Source organism: Lutra lutra, chromosome 2 (assembly GCF_902655055.1).
Source record: "Lutra lutra chromosome 2, mLutLut1.2, whole genome shotgun sequence".
NCBI lineage: Eukaryota > Metazoa > Chordata > Mammalia > Carnivora > Mustelidae > Lutra > Lutra lutra.
In genome coordinates, this window is record NC_062279.1 from 173,369,238 (window position 1) to 173,389,354 (window position 20,117).

The 20,117-nt window shown below is 47.6% G+C and overlaps 1 protein-coding gene across 5 annotated transcripts in view; it reads left to right on the forward strand.

Moving 5' to 3' along the window:
- TBC1D1 (TBC1 domain family member 1) overlaps window positions 1–20,117 on the forward strand; it is a 233,787-nt gene that overhangs the window by 165,395 nt on the left and 48,275 nt on the right. The window lies entirely within an intron of this gene.

Sequence of the window (20,117 nt, forward strand, 5' to 3'; positions counted from 1 at the left end):
GAACAGGGCGGGGCCCACACTGAGAAGGCTCAGCCTCCAACTCCCACAAGTCGGTGTAAGCTTGTTGGTGATCTTGTTTACCAGCCAAAGGCAGAACCATGATAGTGACAATAACTGGAGCTCACTGGCTTCATCACACTTCCGGGTTATCTGGAAGTAGGTGAAATGATGCGTGGCAAGCATGTACATTTCTCATTACTAGAAGTGCTTAGAAAGAAGCTGGTGACCTTCTGTCAGAAATTCCACTGCTAGGCAGGAAGTTTGATTAATATATTTACCCAGTAATAAGAATTTGGGATTCTTAGAGTAAGGTAGGGAGTTGTCATTGGCTCAGCAGCCAGAGGTGGTCAAGGTGTCCCTGGAGGAAGAAAGACCAGTGAGCCATTGCTGGGCTCTCCATGGACCTTAGACTGGTGGTGTGGGAGAGCCCGCCTGGGGCTTGCGTCCGCTTACACCTCCTCAACAGGCCACTGTGAGCACTGTGGGCACATTTCTGGAAAGGAGTTAAAGCTCCGTGAGGACAAGGACCCTGTCTTGTTATGCCTCTGCGACCTGGCACGGGGTTTGGTTCATAGAAGAGTCTTGATTTCTGCTGGATACATGATAGATGATTTTGGAATATTAACCAAATATGGGTATTTTATTATAACGACTCAGATTATGTGTGACAATGTATATGTGGAGAAAAAGTATCAAGAAAACATACTGATATTCTACAGAAGTTTGGAAAGTTGTGGTAATAGGTGATATTTTCCTCTTTTCTCTTTTTCAATTTTATAAGGTAGTGACATTTGATAGTAGGAAGAATTAATAAGAAAGAATTAATTAAGAAAGATATTCAAAACATATTTAATCTCATAGAGGGTTATAATGGAAACACAGTCCTGTCACAAATCATGGTAAACAGCAAGTATTCCAATTTTTTGGAAATGGACCTGATTATAAAATCACTTCTTGTGGACTTGAACAACAGATGCTCATTTGCTGATCCCCCTTCCACCCTTTCTGTTTGGAATTATGCAACTTGGCGTAACCAGTAGTTTGAGCAGAGAAAGTGACAGCCTTAATTTGCAGAAATCTAGTCTAAAAGTTAGAGCTACAACCCTTCCTTTGAAGGGCTTTTCTGGTTGCCTTCTGGCCACTGTCCTCTTTCCTGCCTGAGGTGTTCTTGCCTCCCGAGGGTCCTTCCTTACCTGCTCGCCGTCCCAGGAAGGACCTCAGGTATCCTAGAGCACTCGGCTACCTAAGAATCTTTGAGATTCCAAATTATTCTGCACACCGGCTTTCCCAGCTGACAAGTCACTCTGTACAGTCACACCAGCCTCCAAGTCTCCGTGACCTCTTAGCTCAGCAGAAATAAAATGGCAGTACGTTATGTTTATAGTTTCGGAGAATAGTTTAAACATTTATTTGTTAAAAAAAAAAAAGTTACATTAAGAAATTTAAAAGCCCATGGAACCTTTTTCTCTATATCCGGTTGCTCCAAAGTGACCACGCTCCCTCTCCTCGGATTGCTCTGACTGTACAACTATATACTTTGCTTTTGGAATTGTAATTGGTAGCTGGCCCAAATCAGTGTTCGCTAAATTAACAGTTGGTTAAAGTTTAAACTCTGCAGTTGAAGTAATTTTAAGGTTCCTGATAATGCAGTGTTTTATTCCTTCTGAAGAAGTCACATCAGTGATATGAGAAAAGCAAACATACCATGGTGTCTATTTTTATTTCATTTTATTATGTTGTTAATTGAGGCGAAACTGGTGTATAACGTTATATAAGTTTCAGGTGTGCAGTACTGTAATTTGACTCCTGTGTTCTTTACGAAGTGATCACTTCCAAAAGTCAGGTTACCATCCATTCCCATATGTCTGACCCCCTTTGCCCATTTGCCCACCCCTTCCTCCTTCCCTTCTGATCACTACCAATCTGTAAGTTTGGTTTTGGTTGTTTTGTTTGTTTTAGGTTCCACTTGAGTAAAGTTATACTGTTTCTGTTTTTCTCCTTTTGATTTATTTCACTCAGCATAGTCCCTTCTGGGTTCATCTATGTTGTCAGAAATGGCAGGATTTCTTTTATTTCTTTCCCCTGTGGCTGGGTGGTTTTCTACCGTGTCTGTGTACACCACATCTTCTCTGTCCACTCATATAGCAGTGGACACGTATGTGGCTGCCTTTTCTTGGCTCTTGTAAATAATGCTACTGTGAAAAGAAGGGACACTTATCTTTTCCATTGGTGTTTTTGCATTCTTCACATGAGTACCCAGGAGTGGAGTAGCTGGGTCGTAAGGTAGTTCTCTTCTTAACTTTTTGAGCAACCTCCATACTGTTTTCCAGACTGGCTGCACCAGTTTGCATCCCCACCAACCGTGCACGAGGGTTCACTTTCCTCCACGCCCCCTCCAGCACTTATTGTTTCTGGTCTTCTTGATAACCCTTCTGACCGGTGTGAGGGGATAGCTCATCGTGGCTTCGGTTTGTGTTTCCCTGGGAGTTAGTGATGTCGAGCATCTTTGCAAGGCCCTGGGGCCATATAAATGTCATTCTTGGAAAATCGTCTCTTTACATCCTCTGCCCATTTTTTTTCTTAAAGATTTTATTTATTTATTTGACAGAGAGAGAAATTACAAGCCGGCAGAGAGGCAGGCAGGGGGTAGGCGGAGCAGGCCCCGGCTGAGCAAGGAGCCCGATGTAGGGCTCGATCCCAGGACCCTGAGATCATGACCTGAGCCGAAGGCAGAGGCTTAACCCACTGAGCAACCCAGGCGTCCTACCTGCCCAATTTTTTTTTAATCGGATTGTTTTTTGTTGTTGTTAAATTGTGTGAGTTCTTTATATGTTTGGGATGTTAACCCCTTGTTGGATATGTGATTTGCAATATCTTCTCTTAGTCAGTAGGTTGCCTTTTTGTTTTGATGGTGGTTCCCTTTGGTGCAGAAGCTTTTTTTTTAGTTTGATATGATCTCATTTGTTTTTGCTTTTGTTGGCCTTGCCCTTGGAGTCAGATCCACAAAAACCATTAGGACTGATATCAAGGTGCTTACTGTCGCCATTTTCATCTGGGAATCTTACAGTTTCAGGTCTTATGTTTAAGTCTTTAATCCATTCGAGTTAATTTATGTATAGGATATAAGCTAGCGGGCTAGTCTCATCCTTTTGCATGTGGCTGTCCAGTTTTCCCAACACGTGGTGTCCATTTTTAGTGGTACAATGACCCAGGTCGTCACCCTCTAGATGCTTCTCAGGGGAGGGCTTTGGCCTTTTGCCTTTTCTGGTTTCCCATGCTAATGTAAACTCCAGTTCACTGCCACAGTCCCTGGCGGTCCCGCCCTCACGGGGTCGCAGAGCTCCTTTGGTTGTGAGTGATAACCGTTTTACTGCTGTGGGTGGGAAGTGGCTTCGTAATCATCCTGTTGCTACTTCATGCTTTTCTGAATGGTGTAGTTCTGTCTCCTTTGGCAGGTGTGTCTGTATTGATGGCTGTCCTAGACAGCGGACTCTTGGATGGCAGCGTAAAAGGCTCTTGCTTGTTCGGTACTTCTGTTTCACACTCCTCTTATGATACCCTGAGTTTGTGGAGCTCAGTAAAGTCTCTTTGATATTACTGAAAACTTAGAAGTTCGGAACTTTTCGTGTTAGAAAGAGAAGGGATTCTTAATCCAATGCCTCATTTTACAGATGAGAAGACTGAGGCTCAAAGCCCATATGACACCCAGGGGCCTTCATCTGCATCGTATTTGGGAATAGTGTCCAGGGTCAGTGCCCCCCACATTCGCCGACTGCAGGGCAGCCTGAGTGGGAGCTGTGCAGGTGGCTGGGTCTGGGTGCTGGCTGTCCCCACTGCCTCCCACCTCTAGGACCCTGGGCCTGCCACCTGACCTCAGTCCCTCCCTTTGTAACACGGGGCTGGCAGTAATGGTCTCCCTCCATGAGAGGCAGTATTGCATAGTGAATGACAGCTTGGGCCCCAAGAAGGCAAAAGTGCATGGCCTTGGAAAACCTCAGACCCAGGGAGAGACATGTGTTTGTATGGCAGAGAGACAGGGCTTGGGAATGTTCTGACTGCATGTTTTGAATTGGAGTGAACTTTGGGAGGATATCCTGGACTCTCAGATTTTCATTTACATCAGGACTCCTTCCTTGCACGCCCACCTTTTCTGAGTTGCTGGAGTTTTAAAAATGGGCCCTTTGAGATTTTTCTGTTGCCTCCTTCCAGTCCGTGGTCCTCTGTTTTCTTTGTCCTGAGGAGAAATAAAGTGATACTTGGTGCTGGTTGATAACTCCCATTGTGATGAATATTTCTGAAAATGACTTCTGGCTGCTGGAGAGGAAAAGGATAATTTCAGAAAGGCAGGATCCATTGGAGAATCAGTGGGCAGCATCCTGGTTAAGAGTATGAATTTTAAAAAGTAAAAATATTTGAAAATTTTTCATGGTGATAAGAAATGCATAAAATTTATCATTTCACCATTTTTTTTTCTTTTTTTTAGAGGGATGACAAGTAGGCAGAGACAGATGGGGAAGCAGGCTCCCCGCCGAACAGAGTGTCCAATGCGGGGCTCAACCCCAGGACCCTGAGATCATGACCTGAGCCAAAGGCAGAGGCTTAACCCACTGAGCCACCCAGGCACCCCGATCTTCATCATTTTTAAGTGTATAGTTTAGTAGTGTTAAGTTAATTCACATTTTTTGTGCATTGGTTCTACAGAACTTTTTAATTTTGCAAAACTGAAATTCTGTACCCATGAAACACTGACTCTTTACTCCCTCTTCCCTCGGACTCCTGCCAACCCTGCTCTACTTTCTGTTTTCTGCGAGCCTGACGACCTCAGCTACTTCCTGTAAGGGGAATCCGTATAGTATTTGTCTTTTTGTGACAGGCTTATTTCACTTAACATAGTGCTCTCTAGGTTCTTCCAGCATATGACAAGATTTCCTTCCTTTTTAAGACTGAATAGTATTCCGCTCTGTGAGGGGGGGATTTGTTTTTTTCCTCTCGCAGTGGATATTTAGGTTGTTTCTACTTTCTGGTCATAGCGAATAACGATGGCACTCGACATGGGTGTGCACATATCTGCCCAAAATCTTGCCTTCAATTCTTTTCCAGATGTACCTAGAAGTCTAATTGCTGGATCACATGGAGATTCTGTTTTTAATTTGGGGGGAAAGGAGCCGCTGTACTGTTTTCCACAGCTGCTGCACCATTCTACATTCTACATTCCTGCCAGCAGTACGCAGGGGTTCCAGTTTCTCCATATCCTCACCGATAACCGTTTTCTGGGGTTCTTCTGAAGTGGCCATCCTAATAGGTGCAAGGTGTTACCTCATTGTGGTCTTGATTTGCATTCCTTTAACGAGTACTGGTGTTGAGCATCTTTTCATATTCCTGTTGGCCATTTGTGTATCATCTTTGGTGAAGTGTCTTTTTTCAAGTTTTATGCCTACTTTGTAATTGAATTATCTGTTCTTTCCATGTTGGTGAGTTAAAGAGTATGGATCCTGAAGTGCGACTAGGTCTAGACTTAAGTCATGGCTCCTCCGAGTGTGAGCTGATGACCAAGGGCAGTTGTCACAGAGTCCTCTGTTGTCACACGGAGTGTGACACGCTGTGATAACAGCGCCCACCTTGTGCCGCTCGGGATAATAGGATTGCCAGCGAGGAAGCACCCAAGAGATGGGTGCTACCTGAGTATAGACAGCCTGTTCCTTGTAGGGTTTGGGAGGCTCTGAAACCAGCTCTCAGTCTCCACCACAAATGGCAGCCATCCTTTAATTCCACGTCCCACCACCTTCCCATTTATCATCACTGGACTTTTAGGACAAGCAAAGGGATGCTCTTGGGCTGTCAGAGACTGCGGCCTATGAAGGACACTCACGTCGCCAGAAAGGACTTCTCTGAGCCTCCTGGACAGTGTGCAGGTGGTTCACACCATGGCTTCAGCTGGTTAGCAAAGTGTGTGGCGTGGCTTGAAGTTGGAGCTAGAGGAGACGTGGGTCCTGCTCTTTCCCACCCCAGGCGCACCCCTGTGGCGACAGACCCTGCCTCGCCGAGCCACTGTGTGCTCTGGATTCAGAGAGGGGAAAGCCGCATGTGGACCAAGAGTGCCGCAGACACAGGGGACTGGTCTCTCTTCAAACCCCCCCCGGTGGGGAGAGACAAGACCACAGTGATCGCAAAGAAATGTCATTGATGTTGTGCTCTTTAAAATGACCCTGCAGAAGGTCAGACAGCATGCAGCTTTCCAGATGCCCAGAGGTTGACCAGTGCAGTGAGCTGAGGCCTGGCCGGCTACGCGCGGGGTCCCCAGGCTCTGGAGGGTCAACTCCTGCTGTGCGGACCTTCCTTGAAATTTAAGGTGCCACTTTGGGGCTGTGTGCACCGTACTTGGTTTACTGTGTTGTGCCAGGGTACTTACAAAAGTGTCCATCCTTTGGAGGGGAGCCGTGTTAAGTCTTTGCCAAATGACTTAGCTCCCTCCAAGCGGCCAGTTTCTCGCATCCGTGCACTCACGTAGCACCTCTCCCTCTGAGGAACTGCAGACAGAAGCTCAGCGTTCTGGGAGGCGCCATGTTCAGTTGTGGTCACTGGAGACTTTCCAAGGGGAATGTTGCTTCTTTCTTGAGTTTGTTTGGGTGAGGAAGCTCTGGTAATGTTTAAAGAATTTGCTTATAACCAACACCGTCTTCAAAGAACATTCACACTTGACACGTCCACTCTAACTCATCAACCCAATTGTGTAAGGACTGTTAGGGTTTTAAATGAACATCAGGGTGCTGACTTCCAAGGATGGAAGCCACCACGATGACCACGCTGTTGGTTTCCATTTTCTCCTTGAGGACAAAGCCCGCAATTTTACACAGCTAAAACCCAAACACTTCCCAGATGCCAAGCAGGTGTGGATACCTAAAAAGAGTGCTGTTCTCTGAGTTGGCTTCCTTCAGGAGATGGGCCCTTCTAAGGAAGGCAGTGAGGCGGGGGTTTTCCAGGTGGAAAGGTCACATTTCCACATATAGCCCAGTGAGCACAGTGTCGAGTCGGGGGAAGAACCGGGGCCTCTGTGGTCACCTTCTTGTTTCACAGGGTGGACTTCCCCATCTCCTCTCCCCAGCGAAGCCCAGAAGTATTTCCTAACTTTTATGTTGTGGCCTTCCTCTCATGGAGTCTGACCTTAGATCATATCCAGATAAGCATTGTGTAATGGGATGGGCGGTGTTCGTGTTTCTAGCCACAGATATGTGGAAGGAGTGGGGGAGGGCGGCGGGCCTTCTAGCATCCATCCTCGTCTGCCTTCAGGTCTGAGTCCTCACTGTGGGACTGTCCTGCCACCAGAACCCCATCAAGGTTTCCTAGCTGCCCGGGGGTGCTATTGGGACCTTTCCTTCCTCCCTCCTGCTTTGGATATTTTTTGGGGGGCCTGGGGGGGTCATAGATTTCTTCTATTCCCCACCATCCCCTCTCCTGAGCTTCTAATAGTGACAGGGCTCCCCGTTCCCACAAGTTCCCACCGAAGACCTCCCCAGCTCTTCAGTGGGACCCGAGGAAGTCACATCACAGTCCTATATTTAAGATTATTTCTAGTGGAATAGTTCCAAATACTCCTCCCTGTAGGCGAGTCCTAAGTGTGCCCAGGCCACCTATCCCCTTCGCCCACCTAGGGCCCCTCGCCTGGTCCATAAGGGATCTGGGGCTCCTCCTCTTGAGAATCACCATCTATGCCACTGGTTCCCATTTTGCCAGTTACGGGAGATTGGCCCCCGCGGCCTTGGCCCGGACTACGCAGAGCTCTCTCTCCTTCCACACACGCTATCTCCGCCCCCTCCTTCCTGTTCCTGGGCTGCCTCTCAGGCCCATCTTTCAGGCCTCCGTGGCAGCAGCAGCTTTTCCTCTGCCTCTCCACGTGGTTCTTCCTATGCCTGACTCAGTCTTGATCTCACATCACCAGAGCCCACCCACACAGTTTTTAACAGAAGTCCGAAGTCTTCGGACAAGATACAGTCCCTGCCCCTGACGCAATGCGAGCACCTTACTGCGCTCTTTAACCTATAAATATTCTGAGTGCACAGAAGAATTGGGTTGAAAGTGGATTTATGCTGGATAAAGGAGTGTGCAGGTATGGTAGGAGAGACGCATGACAAATACTGGGGGAAAAGGAGAGGAGAAGTCTGGGTACAGCTAGAGCTGACTTCCAGGTTCCGAATTAGAAAGCTGCCTTCTGGGGGTGGGGGGGGGTGGGGGTTTTCATCTTCATAGTGATGACGTTAACAATTTGGGGTTTATGACTTTGTCAGGATAAAATGATCCTTTTCCACACCAAACTTGATATTATTTATTAAATACACTACATCTATCTGTTTATATTTGTCTGTGTGGCAGAAATTGTATCTTGACTTTTTTCTTTCACAAAAATTGAATTTTTTTTTTGCCTTGAATATACCTTTGACCCTTGATGACCAATATGGGGTCGAACTGTACAGATTCACTTCTACAGGGTTTTTGTTTTTGTTTTTTTTTCCAACAAATACAGTACAGGACTACAAATGTATTTTTTTCTTCCTTAAGATGTTCTTAACACTTTTTTTTCCCTACCTTTGTCATAAGAATACATTAAATAATACAACAAAATATGCGTTAAGTCGACTGTTGCCTATCGGTAAAGCTTCTGGTCAGTAGTATGCTGTTGGTCATTGAGTTTTCAGGGAGTCTTTGTGGATTTTCAGCGGCATGGGGGTTGTGCCCTAGCCCCTGCATTGTTCCTGGGTCCACTGCATTTTCTCTGATTTTATATCAACAGATTGTGTTTGTCTTGTGTCTTGAGGTTGCAGAGTTGTCCTGTTCTCTTTTTCTTCATCACCTTATGGGTGTTCGAGTGATTTTCGCTGGAAGTGGGGCTTTTCGTGCGAGCCCTGGTTTAAGTACCCAGATGGTGCCCTGAAACAGGGGCGGTTGGAAGTACCATTCGACCTCCGCTTCCTGCTGGGGGCCCGGCCAGGTTGTCCTGCACTGACACGGAAGCCAGCTGGTCATGACATGACATGACGTTACAGGACAGTCCACATGTAAGCCCTATCCCAGGATCTGGCTTATAAAAGATGCACAAGATAAAATGGGTAGGGGGTCCCGTGGCAGCACAAGCCAGCTGCCACGTTGACGTCGATAACAAGTACCGTGGATTCGGAAGGAAGGGTGGCTTTCGGCCGGAATACCATGGCACCGTCACTCGAGCAGCTCCTCCTTTCTGGCCTCCAGGTCTCTCTCCTGCAAAAAAGGTTCTGAATTGTGCCAGTTCATCAAGACTCAAAACACCATCCTGTTGCTTCTGGTCATAATAAAACCTTGTTTCCTGTACCCTCAAAACTTTTTTTGTAGCTACTGACAACCCTTTTAAAAGAAAGTTTTTAGAGTCCCTAAAACCCGTGAAATCCCATGGCTCTGCTGAAACGGAGAGAAGCGGAAGTTTCGAACCATATTTGCTCCTGCTGTGGATTGAGTGTGTCCCCAAAAATTCACATGTTGAAGTCCCAATACTTACTGTGTTGGGGCTGGGGCCTTCTGGAGGCAGCTGGGTTTACCTGAGCCCATGCGTGCGGGTCAGGCCTCCATGATGGGATCAGTGCCTTCTAAGAGGAGACCAGAGTGCGTGTGCTCTCTCTCTCTCTCTCTCTCTCTGCCACATGGGAGCACAACAAGGAAGAGGCAAGCCAGGAAAAGGGCCTTCCCCCAAGAACCTGAGCATGCTGGCACTCTGAATTTGCACTTTCAGCTTCTGGAATGGTGAGTGTTGTCGCAGCCCCTCAGCCTCGCTGCTGAGCTCAGGCAGCTGTGTCCCCCAAACACTCCCCGGGCCCATGCATGGACTTTGCTCTCAGCTTCATGGGGTAGAGTTTGAAAGCTCTCATTCCATGATGCAGCCACTTACTTGCAGCCACTGAGTTACAGTGTAACTCAGACCCCACAGTGCCCTTTGCTGTAGTCAGGGGGATTTGAGGGTAGAATGTTGCCAACCTCTCCAGGCTTCTAGTAGGAGCAGATGCCAAAAGCACCCCCCCACGCCCCATCTTCCTTGCAGGGTGTGGGGCAGGGGCTCTTCTCCTTGGAGGGGGCTCGCATTGGGGGGATGTCAAAAGCTGTGCTGTAAACAGATGAGCTGCTTTTCTGCAGAGGGTCCAATATCACAGATTGAGAAATTGTAACCTTAGCTTTAGTAGTAGGTTTTTCTCTTTCTGTTGGGTGACTAATCGGTCTGTGTTGCTGACTATTTATGTTCAGATCTGGAAGTTTTCTGGAAGAATATTTGTTATCGGTGTAATAGCATGGGTAGTTGATCTGGGTCAACAGGGAGGGATGACTCTCTGAATGCATTTCTTGAGAAAATGGTATTAATTTTATTTCCAATAGCTGCCTTTGACAAAGATGAAAACGAGATTTGGCTGGTATTTGACCATCAAGATATGTTATATTTTAAATTTTTATTTAATGACCAGGTTATCTGTAATGGATGGAGTCCTTAATTAATTTGAAATAACTTATTTAAAAGGTAACTCCACTTCCTAGTGTTGGATAATGTGAAACCACCAATTAAGGTAAGTCTACAACCTAAGAAGGCTGAGAAAATGCTGACTTGCCAAAGGCCAGGGATTCTTGTGCTTCAGTGTGCATAGAATTCCAGATGTTAAAACCCCGGTCCCTGGGCCTCCCCCGCCCCAGTCTGCGAGCCAGTCAGTCTAAGTGGTGGCAAGACCGACAGCTCCACCAAGCACGCAGAGGATGCAGAGGCTGCTGGCCTGGAGCTGCTCCCGTGGGCCCAGCTCCCGGCCCGGGTTCAGAGGACGGGGGTCAGGAAGGCTTGACCAGCAGCTGTTGTCCTGGAGAGTTACCGGCGTAGATGATGAACGCAGGGCGGTCTGACACCTTTAGAATCTCCATATGGACGAGATCAAAGGGTTGAGTGTGGGCAGCAGGGGAGCCTCTGAAACAGACCGTGGTGGCTTGTGGTTTCTTCCCATCTCCTTGCGCTGTGTTGGGACGGTCTTCTTGCTTCCTAGCACGGGAGGGTTCAACCTGACTCCTGTCCTACCATCTGCCTGTCCTGCCCCACCCCAACCTGCACACAACCTGTGTCCTTCCATCCCACCTGGTCGGCCCACCTGGTGGGCCCACCTGGTCACGCTTCGGGACTCAGCCCCTGACCGTTGTCTGCAGTGCTGTCCTAGTTCCTGTCTCCGGCATGCTGGCCACCCTCTGTGGGCCCTCCTGCTGCCGCCGCACACACCCACCTGTCATGGTGGTGTCCTCTGCTCTCTCCTTAGGCACAGAGCGGGGCGGGGGGTGGGTGTTTTCATTTCATTGTTCTTGGGATAAATTAATGATGGGTCGTGGGGGTGATCCACACATGTTTCGTACTGTTTTTCTTATAAAGCTCTGTGTATACATAGGTATCAGGCTTCTGTATATTCACATATGGTTGTATAAAGTTTATATCAAGTTTTATAATAGCTTTTGCACAATTTAGGAATAAAACTGTGGAAAAGAGCTGAGCCTGTTCCTTGGGCTGGAACTGAGTGCCACCCAAGGGTCTTGCTTCTTCTTCCATGCTTATGTGTCCTTGTCGCCTCTGTCTAGATTGTCCCTCTTTTTCTTCTTTCCCTTCTGCTTCCTTTTCCCCCAAATGCTCCAGGCCGCTTGATCTTCCGCTTCTCGGAGCTCCTCTGGACTTGACTGTTGGTGCTCAGGGCAGTGGTTTTCGGCTCCAGGGATGCCATCCTCAGAATCCTGGTGGCTCAGTTGACGCTTGCCAGGGCGCTGGGGCGGCGTAAAGGGGGTGCTGCAGGATCTGACGGGGCAGGGAATGGCGAGAGGAGTTTCTCCAGAGGCTGTGGCAGCCAGACATAGGCTAGAAGGACATCCCCGCTATTGTGAGGGTGGCCGTCCCTGTCCCGTGAGTCCGTGTCTATTGGGACCCAGGTCCTGGACGTGCTAAGGCAGTGACCAGGGACCTCCTGTTGTTGGCAGGAGCCCCTGGGAAAAATAAGCTCCTGTCTTCCCCGGTGTTCTTCGGTAAACCGGGTTTCTTCTTTCTCCCCAGCCCCAGTTGACCGTGATTGTGGAGGTCTTTCTCCTCCTCCTTGTGGAGAAGAATTCTGCAGGTTTAGAATAAAATAGACACTGGTGATAATAGGAATTTCGTACTTACCCCCGGCCACGTATAATTGTATGCTTTCGTAAGGATTTTTTGTTTGGTCTCGCAACAAAGCTCCGGGAGGCAGAGGCAGTTATTGTCTGGGATTTACGGATGAGGGAACTGAGGCACGGAGAGTCAGGCGGCTTCTCTCCTGGGTAGGGAGTGGCAGCCCGGACTCCCTCCCATCAACTTGAGCACCCGGCGCCTGAGTTCGAGTTCCGTATCTCGGGCTGTGCCGTTAGGGGATAGAAACAGTCCTTGCTTATCGGGTGGCTGTGAGCATGGAATCAGCGGGGTCTTGGAAACCACATGGCCTGGCACGTACATAGTCAGGGGGTCCAAAAAATGTGAGTTTGGACCTCTCTGAGCCTCAGTTTCCCCCTCTGAGGAAGGAGGGGGGTTGAGCTATGTCATCTTCTGGTGCCCTTTTAGCCCTGGGTCCCTGTGTTCCTGTGAATGCCGACCGTTCCCCCCCCCAAGTCCCAAAGAAGGAAGGAGCGTGAGCAAGGAGTGTCTGGGGCAGTGGGCACTCAGCGGCTGCTGGCGGGACATCCCCGGACACCTCCTCCCTCTCTCTCTCTCTCTGACACACACACACACACATCCTGCTGGCACTGACTAGGGGTCTTTGGAGTGCTCGTGGTGCTTTTCCACCATGAGGTGTCCCACAAGATCCCGAGGACCACGGTTTGAGGTCCAGTGTTGTATACGTGGTAACAGGAGAGAGCAAACTGTGACTGAGCTCAGCGCTTTATAATCTGACAGACTGAATATATGTTCCTCTTCATGGTTGTATTGACTTTAATCAAGAAACAAGAGCTCTGACCTTCAGCCCTGTTGAAAAGTACAGTAGCATTCCCCTTGCAGATGCGAAAACAAATGCTACTCATTTCAAAGGGTGATTTTATCTCCTGCATTAAATATAAAAATTCATCTACAGCATTTTCTTGGTTCTTTTCAAGCTTTACGTAGGCCTTAATGTCCATAGCCGCCAGCTCCCCACCACCAGGAAACTAAGCTCTGGGTGCTGCTCACCTCTGCTCTCAGAGCTCAGCCCAGAGGGGGCAGCTGGGGGCACGGCGGGCTGACCAGAATCCCCAGGAGCATCCCCTGTCCACCTTGCCTTCAGTCCTGGTCCCTCTGCCCGGCTGTCCAGGCTGGACTTCCCAGCTCATGCCACCTCCACTGCTGCTCCTTGGAGCCGTCCTCAGAACCCCCGAGCAGGGGGGCTCGGGCTTTTGGCTCCATAGAGTCTTGGAGACTCCCCCCACCCCCAAACAGCTAACTTGGAAGGGTATAGGGATGGAGACCTGTAAGACCCTTGCTCTTGTTTCTAGTTTCTACATATATGGGCTGCTAGTTTTTAATAAAATGTGAGTGCCCAGCTCCCCAGCATTTATCCTCTCCTCACCTTGCACGCCATCTCAGGCAGAGTTAGGCTCCCTCTTCTGTCTTCACAGGTCCCCTCCCCCCACCCCCGCCCCCGGCCCAGGGCTTTCTCACGTGGTTTTGTACTAGCCCTTCATTTGTCTGGTCTGCTAAGCTGTGCATTCCCTGACAGCCACTGTCTCTTCCCAGGGCTGAAGAACACTCAAATGGAACACATTTTCCTTAAAAACTGTAAAAAGCTCAAATCTCTCATGATTCCCATTTCCTTACCCACTAATACATAAATTAATCATTCAATGTTTTCCATAATCTGGGCTTAACCATTCTTGTCTTATTTTCACATACACACATACACCTGCTCATTAGCTGAAATGGGTCACTGGATGAGTAGCTGATAGTCACCTGGCCACCTTGTTTGTGTAGTCCCATTTACTTGAAATGGCTCCCGTCATTTCCACCTGTGTGACTTTTCCTTGTCCTTCGAGAACCACAACCACTTCCAGAAACCTGGTCCTGAGGACGGTGATAAGAAGGATGGTAGTTGCTGTTTGATCGGACGCTTGCTTTGTGCCCGGCTTGTGTTTTTCACACATTTACTACTTAACCACATACACGATTCCACAGAGGAGTCTGCAGATGAGGCAATGAGTGTAAAGTGTCAGACCACATGGTTGCGTTTGAGCTGGGATTTGACCCCAGACGTGTGACCCCAGGGCTCACGCTCTTGACCTGACAGGAGAGATTCATTTTCTTTGCTAATTTTCTAGAACATTTTCTTTGTACTTCCTAGCAACCACACATTTCTCCTAATCACTCTTTTGAAAGTTGAGGGATTGTGTCCTAGTCATATTTGGATTTCTAGCAGGCATGTGGTAAAAACTCGAAAATATTTCTTTTTACAAAATACTATTTTTATTTATTTATTTATTTATTTATTTATTTATTTATTAAAGATTTTATTTATTTGACAGAGATCACAAGTAGGCAGAGAGGGAGGCAGAGAGAGAGGAAGGGAGCAGGCTCCCCACTGAGCAGAGATCCCGATGCGGGGCTCGATCCCAGGACCCTGGAATCATGACCCGAGCCGAAGGCAGAGGCTCAACCCACTGAGCCACCCAGGCGCCCCACAAAATACTATTTTTTATTTTTTATTTTTTATTTTTTTAAGATTTTTTTTTTTAATTTATTTATTTGACAGACAGAGATCACAAGTAGACGGAGAGGCAGGCAGAGAGAGAGAGAGAGGAGGAAGCAGGCTTCTTGCTGAGCAGAGAGCCCGATGCGGGACTCGATCCTAGGACCCTGAGATCATGACCTGAGCCGAAGGCAGCGGCTTAACCCACTGAGCCACCCAGGCGCCCTCAAAATACTATTTTTAAAAGAAGAAATCCTCTCTCTCTGCCTCCCTCTCTGCCTACTTGTGATCTCTGTCTGTCAAATAAATAAATAAAATCTTTAAAAAAAATAACAAAAGAAGAAATCCTGTCTCCCCGTGGCTGGACCATTCTATAATGCAACTGTAGAAAGTAACGAAGTTCTATTATTATTATTACTGTTGTTATTTTCCAAAGAAGACACGGCAGGGTGTAGGGCAGTCTTGGGTAAATGAATCCTTTTGTTCAGTGACTGTTCGTGTGTGTCTGCTGTTTCCCCGGCGTGGGGCTGACCAGGGGACACAGAAGTCCCTGCTCTCCCACACCAACCTCCTGTCATAGAAAAGGTAAAGTTGTTCGTGCTTTGTAAACAGTCTGACAGCGTTCACGGAGGACTGCCTGTTCCTTTGCTGCGTCTGCACCGTTATTTTACTCTGGTTTTTAAAGAAATTGTCTTCAGCTTTTGGTAACAACAGATGCTGTAGATGTTAATCCCTGTTATTGTTAACTTCTCTCCAGAGGCTTTTTGTTCAGTTTTAATTCTCATTTCCAAAATCTAGTCATGTTGCTAAAACAGAGGTTTCAGAATAAACTGGAATCTTAAGCATTTCTTTCTCTTTTGGCATAAGAGATCAGGATTTTTGAGATGGAGAGAGTTCTAAAATGCTGTGCTATGGGATAACAGAAAAGCCCAGAATGTTGGGAGAAGCGGGGCCTTCACGTTCCTCCTGGAGCTCCCCTTTGTTACAGGGCATTTAGTGTGTGGCTTACTGTCCTGTCTCTACAAGGAGGAGAACAGTTTAAACCTGCTAGCAGTGTCTTGTGACAGTACCAGCCAGTGGCCCCGTATTCCATACTGTGGGTCCGCGCGGGACAGCTGGGAGGCTTCCTTTGCCTCCGCCTGGTCACAGCGTCAGCCGTGCTCACACCTATGATGCGGAGTCCTGCGCTTCCCGCACACCTGTGTGCAGAGACGGGGAGGGCAGGGTGAAGCAGCACAGTTTCAGGAGAACAGTTTAGCTGCTAAAGTATTGACACACCAACCTAGGTCATACTTACCTCCCTGATGGGAATGTCACAGCAAGGATTTCAGGGGAGGCAGTTGCCTGGTTTAAAGCGGCTGGTCTTAAAGTTCTCAGAACCCTCTGAAGCCTCTTGTTTCTGAAAGGCTCTGTGATCTCAGCGTGCTCCATCCTGTCACAGGGCATGTCCGAATAGGACAGTCTAATCCCAGGCTAGCGTGTCATTGTGGCCCTTTGGTTTCGGGACCCAGCAGATGTAGAAGTCTGTCTGTCTGTTAGTGCCTGTGGGCTCCACAGTTGGGGCAGTCAGAGGTGAGTATCATTTCTCACACTTTGCACCGAGGGATGGGAACCCCCAAAGGAGGACGTGCTTACAGAGGCGTACAAAGAGGGACTGCCAAGCCGGCCAGGGGGTGGAGGGTCCCTAGCCTAGCCCCTACTGTGCTCTTTCCTCTCAGCCTCTGTCCAGCAGCCTCTCAGCAAGAGTGTAAGTCGGGGAAGGAAGCCAGATCTCCAGTGTTGTTCTGAAGAATGTTAGAAACATCAAAGGAGCCTCTCTTAGACCACCTAGCACGTCACATCCCAGGTACATATAAGGGACTTGGTAACTACGGGTGTAAATGGCTCCAGAGCGATCCAAAGTTAAAATAATGCACATATTTATTATTAGAATAAGGGTCTCAGCGGACCATTGACCAACATCTTCATATTATCCTCACCCGGCCACTCCCCTCATCTCCATGCGTGTTGAGTATACGTCTCACAAGACTATACCCCAAGCACTCTGTACCCCCAAGCATGTACCCCCAAGCATGAAAGAGGACTGGTAGAAAGCTATGCCCTCAGCCCCAGCCTGGGTCATTTTGCATTGATCAGAAAACAGTCCACTCGGGTTCAATTTAGTCAGGCCAGATCTAGAACAAACCGATATTTAACTATCAGCCTTTTTGTAAGTTACTAAACTACTTTGTACCTAGGGTATGCTTAATAGGAACAAAGGATGATATACTTAAAAGTTGTTAATTACAAACTGGAACATGGGTAATTGATAGCACCTAAAATGAACTTGGGTGAAGTGGATATATTTTTACCCCTTCCTAGGGTTTAGGAGAGGAATGGCGATGGATTTTTTTTATTCTGCCTGGGGTTCTTCTGGGTGATTGTGTCCTCTCCCTTCTCCCTTAGATGCTTAGCAATGTCAGCGCATTTTGGATGCTCACTACTGGGGTGGGTGGATGCTACTGTCCTCTGGTGGGTAGTGCCCAGGGATCCTGCAAAATGCTCTAAAATGCACAAAAACAGTCCCCATGACGAAGAATAAGCCAGCCCAAAATGTCAGTAGTGCTGAGAAGTTGAGAAAACACTGCTGTCAACTCTTAGGGTTATTTGGTGACCTTTACAGTGGATTAGCTTTTATTTCGTATACTGAGAGGTGAAATTAATGCTAGTACTTGCATTCTTTCTTCATGTTCATTCTTTTTTCATGTGAGTGCCTCGAGTGAATGCCTCCACTCAGGCAGCTGACACCGACAGTGCCTGCCCTGTGCTCCATGGCAGCAGGGAAAGGAAAGGAGCTGACACGCTATGGGGCACAGAGCACCACATGAGTGAATGAAGAGGGGAGCTGCAGGGTAGAGCCCCCGAATGTGCTCTGAGAACCAGCAGTGGCAGCCTCACCAGGGAGCTGGCTAGAAATGCAGACTCCCAGGCCCACCCCCAAAGACAACCTCAATCAAAATCTGGGTTGTGGCAAGATCCCTGCATGATGCTTGCGTGTCTACACGTGATGGCTCTGACCTTGACCAGGTTACAAAACCTCACTGTTCCTTAATTATTTGGGCTATAAAATGAGGATGGCAGGGTCACCTGTTTCATGAAGTGGTCGTGAGAATCAGACAAGCTTATTAGTGTCAAGGACTCAGAGTGAGTGTTCATAAACGAGCTGCGATCAACAGTAAAAAGTGGGCAGAAGCTGAGAACATTAGGGAAATGACTTTAGGGAGACAGTGCATATCACCGTCGCCAAACAATGCCTGTAGCCTTGCGGACCTTGTGCTTCCTTAGACTCTGGCTTTCGTCAGCAGGCCAACCAGCAGAGAGGAGTGGATCTGGGGACCAAGAAGCCTCAACTCCCAGACCTGTCCCATCAGCCTGGCCTGGGTCTCCCCTGCTCCGTTCATGATGTTGCAGGATTTGAAAGTAACGTTGTAGGAATTTTCCAGATGGAGCAGAGGAGAAGGGCAGTGGTGAAGAGCAGGGGTGAGGCTGGGGGCAGGAGGCTAGGTGACAGGAGCCCTTGACTGATGAGCAGGGTTTGAGGGTGAGGGAAATGTCTACACTGTGCCTCCTGCTGTCACTGGGACGGGTCCCTGGCTGTCTTCCTGCGTGCCCGTGAAAGCGCGGCACTGCTCACGGCTGCCCCCATGGCACCTGCCCATGGCGATGCTGTCTCCCCGCCATCGCTTTTGGGAAACGAGACCCTTGCCATCCGGTGGGAGTGTGACTCCTTCCGATGAGGTGAAGCAGAGCTTGAATTGCCACCACAGTGTCAAGCAGAATTTCAACAGCCAAGAGGGAAGCCTCCAGGCTGCAGAATAAGACTGAAGAAGAATATGGACTGAAACACCTCCTGGAAAAAGGATCCACTTCGGCTCTATCGGGACCAGCTCGTGCTAAGTGCACAAGTTAGGGGGGATTCGTTTGTTTCTAAGTGTTTTGCAGAACATTTTGCAATCTTTGATTCAAATCGGGAACAGATTTGCATTACCTTTCTTCAGTTGGTTCTAAAAATTACATTTATTGTCACGAATTTAGGAAGTACAAGGAAGAGCAGCCAGCACATGCAAACCTAGCACCCATCTGTGTCTCTCCTTCCGCACTGTCCGCTCAGCACCTGCTGGGTGGCAGGCACTGTGCTGGGTGCCAGGCAGACCCTCCCTGACAAGTAGCCTGTCTTGTCTTTTTAGAGCTTACCACGAGTGGCTAAATTTTGATGTGTTTCCTTCCATTATTTTTTTCTTTGCTATTAAGGACTATGGAATAGCAAACGATAAGAAGCTAGTATTCACTGTGTTCTTCCTGTGTGTTTGACCCTGTTTCAGTTAGTTTCTAGGATATGTATTAACTCAATCCCTGTAATGCTTCTTTAAAAAAAAAAAATGGTTTTATTTATTTTAGAGAGAGAGAGAGAGAGAATGCAAGCAGGGGCCAGAGAGAGGCAAACTCCACACGGAGCACAGATCTCTTGACCCCGAGATCATGACTTGAGCAGAAAATAAGAGTTGATGCTGAACCTCGTGAGCCAGCCAGGTGCCCCAATCCCTGTAACACTTCTGTGAGGGAGGTGCTGTTATTCCTGCTTGGCAGATTGGGAAACTGAGGCATAAAGGGGTTAAGCGACTTGCTGAAGGTCACAAAGTCAAAAAATGCAGAGCCTTAATTAAAATCTAGACAGCCTGGCTCCAGAGTCTGACCTTTTGGTCACTGAATGGTCCTGCTTCTCATAATAATTTTAAGATTGAGACCATCCAATGCAGACAGTTGCGATTCCTGCTTCTGTACTGACCATTACACATGAGGGTTCTCCTATAACATGCGTAAACTACCTCCAAAAGAAGAATTTTTATTTGTTCATTCATTTAAAGGATCATAATGAAATAGATGTAGGTAGAAATGTGGTAAGCACTTAAATGGTTACAGAGATGACAAAGCATTCTTAATGCTTATCAGAGATAAGTTTTTTTCATCCAGTAACTTTAATAGAGTTAAGATGGACAAGTCACTTTAGGAAATGAAACATTTTGTGGCTTGTGTTGGTTTCAGAGATTTCATAACAGGAAATCAAACCCACCTTTAGATAATGAGCAGTCAATGCTGAAACTCTTTTGGAAATTAATCGTAGTGTGGGATTTTGTTGGAACTGTACCCTGGAAGAGAGTGTATGTTGTGATCTGGGTGGTTGTGAGATCCGGGTTGTCTCTGAAGGGCTTTCCACAGAATGTTTAGGACCGTGATTTTGTATAGGTTCAATTTAGAGGGAAGTTTTCAAGAATATATTGCCTCAGATGGGGCCCACTCATGTAGAACCTTTTTTTTATTATGTTCAATTAGCCAACATATATATAGTACATCTTTAGTTTTTGAGGTTATGTTCAACGATTC